Genomic DNA, 4,520 nt, shown 5'->3' on the forward strand with positions numbered 1-4,520 from the left:
GTCCGCACATGGTATTTTGTGGTGTTTTGTGGAAGAGCCACACTCAAGGGGCCAAAGAGCCACATGTGGCTCTCGAGCCGCAGTTTGCTGACCACAGCTCTAACCAACTGAGCTACTTGGCCAGGGCTAGTCTATGGGGTTCTCATGTTCGTTTAAAAAACTTTTTTTAAAAATATGTTTTTATTGATTTCAGAGAGAGGAAGAGAGAGGGAGAGAGATAGAAACATCAATGATGAGAGAGAATCATTGATTGGCTGCCTCCTGCACACCCCCTACCAGGAGGTCAAGCCAGCAACCCAGGGCATGTGCCCTGATCAGGAATCTATGATCTCCTGGTTCATGGATGCTCAACCACTGAGTCACACCAACCCAGCTATTGGGTTCTTTTAGATTGCTGACCCCTCCAGTAGGCCCTGATCCTTGTGTATTCCTGACTCATCCTTCCTTTTTTTCTCCAGTTCTACTTCCTTTCTTTATCTTCTTTACTTCTTTTGTGTCCCATTGACATAAATTTTTCTTCCAGCCCACTCTTTTCCCTTAACCTCCCAGCATATGTTATTTGATCATGTTCCTATCTTTGGTTTTCCAATAGCCCCTCATACAAGGAAATGAGAAACCATTCTCAGGCCCCTTGTTTCCCTACCACACTCCCCTCATCCCCAAGCTCATGGAGGGTAACCTCTTGAGTGCAACTGGGGTTAGGGAGTGAGAGAAGTGATTGTCCTTGGTTCATAAACTCTTTGTTGAGAATTTTGAGAATTTTGGCATCTGGGCTCATTGTATTTTTTTTTTAAATCTTTTTCTGTTTTGGGTGTTAAGGTGACCTCACTGCCTGGTCTGTTTCCCACTTAGGGCCACATCCCAGTGTCCTGCTGTCTATGTGTTTCTAGTTTAGGCCAAGAGAATTCTCAGCAAGGCCTCCTCCAATAGAGGTTGTTGCATTTTTCCTTAGCCCTCCACAGGAACACAAGCACATGGATAGGGTGGTTCTCAGGCAGTTCACCGAGGCCTTCAGGGTGAGTTTGCTGGGAGAGAGAGGAAGATGGGAAGGAGCTAATCCACACCCTTTTTGTACCAAGATACTCCTCAGCACAGGTTTTTATGTCAGCTCAGCACCGGGTACCTCTGTGAGTCAGCCACACTCAGCATTTGCAGCAAGATGCTGAACCTCTCCCCAAATTCAGTCCTACCCTCCAACTTATCGATATGCTCTTGCCACTGGCCTTAGGGAGTACTGTTCAAAAGCTGAGGGACAGAGGAATGAGGGTGAGGATAGTTGCTCCCCTACAAACATTGCTTCCCTCTGAGGGCTCCTAGCCCTCTTAATATAGTCAAAGGGTCTATGTTTAGATAGATTTTGTACACTGTCTCCTCTTATTAAACCCCTTGGAAATGATGGGCTATACATGGCCACTTCTTTGAACTTAAAATGGAACAGAGCCCACAGAAATCTTGGTACCTTCCCATGAGTTGTTGGGTGGGTGTGGGAAACTGATATAGGGTTAAGCCTCGGACTGGCCTGCTGGCAAAGTCACAAACAAGTCCTAGCTTAGAGGGCACATTCCTCTTAGCATAATTAGGCTTGACCTTATAACACTCCCTAGATCTTATCTGGGAAGCTAATGGGCTGAGGAAGTGCAGGAAGTGTAACCATGGTCAAAACAAGTGAAACTCACAAAAACTGTGTAACTATGGTAACCACTACCTTGTTTACCCCTCACTATAAAAAGCTTGGTGAGGCCTGAGCACAGGGGAAGTCCTTCCTCTTGAGTTGGACTTGCTCGCCTGGTCCCCCATATTCCCAAATTATCTTGTGTCTTTTCTATTTCATTTGTGTGCGGCTCCACTTCTAGACCCGAACCCTGAACCACGCAGGACGTGGAGGGAAACACTTACGACAGGTGCGGGGGTGGGACAAGGGCATTTTATAGTAATTCCAGGTGTCTTAATCTGTTTGGGCTGCTATAACAAAAATATCAATTACCTGGTGGCTTATAAACAACATAAATTTATTTATAAAATTCTGGAGGCTAAGAAGTCCAAGGTCAAAGTGCTGACAGATTTGGCATTTGGTGAGGGCCCTCTTCTTGGTTTATAGCTGGCTGTCTTCTCGCTGTAACTTCACATAGGGTAAGGGGTTAGTGAGCTTTCTGGGGTCTTTCTATAAGGGCATTAACCATTCATGAGGGCTCTACCCTCATGACCTATGCATATGCATATCATTCAGGAGAAATGTATTGTCTTTGCTGATCTTTTGCATGAATGAATAATACATCCCGGCTAGGTGAAAGAATGAAGCGATGATTGATGTGCACACCTCTATCTGCCCAGCTACCCCCCCTTTCTCTTTTTCCTCTCTCCCAATTTCCTGATTCAAACTCCCACTATCCTTGTAACTAGTCATTCTCATCAGCAACACAGGTTTGTAAGGCTTTTCCAACCTGATAATCAAGCAACTGTTCAATATTACCCTAATACTTAGGTGTTCAGAATCAGCAAAAGGGTGAACTCAGTTTATTAAATTGGGTTAATTAAATAAGAGTACATCATATATTAAGAAGGTTCAGTTCAGTCATGGTAAGAGCTCCAATTTTACATAAAATGTAAAGTTCCAGGGAAGATTATGATCTTTAATTCTTTGTCTCGCCCTTAAACATTAATTCTCCTTTATGTGCAGAATTAAAAATGGATGTAAGAAGAATTTATTCTACAATGCTTGGACTCTTCAGCCAAATAAAATATTAATAAATGAATTGGAGTAGAAGAAAAATTGAAGGGATTTTCCCCCCCAGAATTATTGCTGGTCTGTGGATCCCCACCTCTAACCCCCAGGAGTGATGTGAGTATAGGGGGTAAAATTGGGGTGCGATGTTACCATCTAAACCCTAACCTAGCATAGGAAGCCTCAAAGGAGCTACTTGGATCATTTGAAATGTGATCCTTGCAATTGAGAAATACAAAGGATTGGTGCCCAATTCAGGCCTGGAAGAACTATCACAGCCAACTGTGACGGGCAGGCTGACTCCCTCAGGGATCTATCAAAGATGGGCTGATTGTTTTGATGGGATACTTGGGAGAATGCAGCTACATTGAGATTGGCTTGTATTCCCAAAGTTTTTGGTGCAAGCTTATGTCTGATCATTTCTGATAGAAAAGATTTTCGTCGTGTGGGGGAATGGAAAAACTGGCCCGGCTTAGACCTCTCCTCCAACCCAAGTGGGCCTCCAGGAGAGGGTTAGGAGACCTTAGAAGGTAGAGGCAGAAGAAAGAACCACAGTATGCCCTGCAGCTGGAGAAGGAGTTCTAAATGACTACCCAGAATAGAGCTGTCTCTGTTCACTTTCAGGTAACTATAGGAGAGAGGTCTCCAGAGCAGTGAATATTCCACGTAAGAATCAGGTTCAAACATTTGCAGGCCCAGTATGGTACCAATTCATGTTAAAGCGGTCTATTCTGTTTTTCCCCTTCCCTCCTCCTTTTGTCCTGGCAGGGAGACCACTTCACTTCTTCCCTGCTATCGGATTCCAGCCTGAAACAGGTCCTAGGTAGGAAATGACTTATTATGCATAGATAGTGGGATTCACTCATGAAATTGTGTTTTGATTACATTACAATTATGTTTGTTGAATGCCGTGGTTAAATATGTACCTACCCTGCAGTGGACCCAACCGGGCAAGTCTTCCCAGGAACTATTTCCCTCTGCTTCATTACGGACCCATGGCAGTATCTGTTTTGTTCTCCTACTAATATTACAAGAACCTGACATTTCATTAGATGTTTGCAAACTCAAATACCTTTGGGATATGAAGTCACCATGAAAATGCACACACATGTACAGATATAAAGAGGAAGACCATAATATCACGTAACAGTCTCCAGCAAAGAATTTTCTCAGGCCCGGCCAGGCTCCAATACCAGCAAATCAGAAAGTCAATTAGTAGCTGGTAAACCAGCGGTTCTCAACCTGTGGGTCGCGACTCCTTTGGCGGTCCAACGACCCTTTCACAGGGGTCGCCTAAGACCATCCTGCATATCAGATATTTACATTAAGATTCATAACAGTAGCAACATGACAGTTATGAAGTAGCAACGAAAATAATTTTATGGTTGGGTCACAACATGAGGAACTGTATTGAAAGGGCCAGAAGGTTGAGAACCACTGTAGGTAAATTTTGTGTCTTCAGAGTCGGCCTTTCCTGGACCCGGGTGAGGAGCTCTGCTCCGCACTCTGCCTTGGACGCCGGGGATAAACTTCCCTTTGAGAGGAGGTGGAAACACCTCGAATTGGCTTGAATCTCCAGATACAGCCAGTGCAGCCCTTGTGGCGCTCCCTGGCTTTTCCAGTCCATCCCTTTGGGCCGAATCAAGTAGCATCTCAAAACTTTGCCTTGCTGCGGGACAGCCTCGCTTAGACCTTCGCATCACCTCGGAAGCCGACAGCGCGCTGACGTAGCGGTGACGTCACGACGTCCCGGCGCGCGCCGGCCCTGAGGGGTCCCGGCAGCTCCGCCCCCCGCCCG

The sequence above is a fragment of the Myotis brandtii genome, unplaced genomic scaffold (assembly GCF_000412655.1).
Source record: "Myotis brandtii unplaced genomic scaffold, ASM41265v1 scaffold471, whole genome shotgun sequence".
NCBI lineage: Eukaryota > Metazoa > Chordata > Mammalia > Chiroptera > Vespertilionidae > Myotis > Myotis brandtii.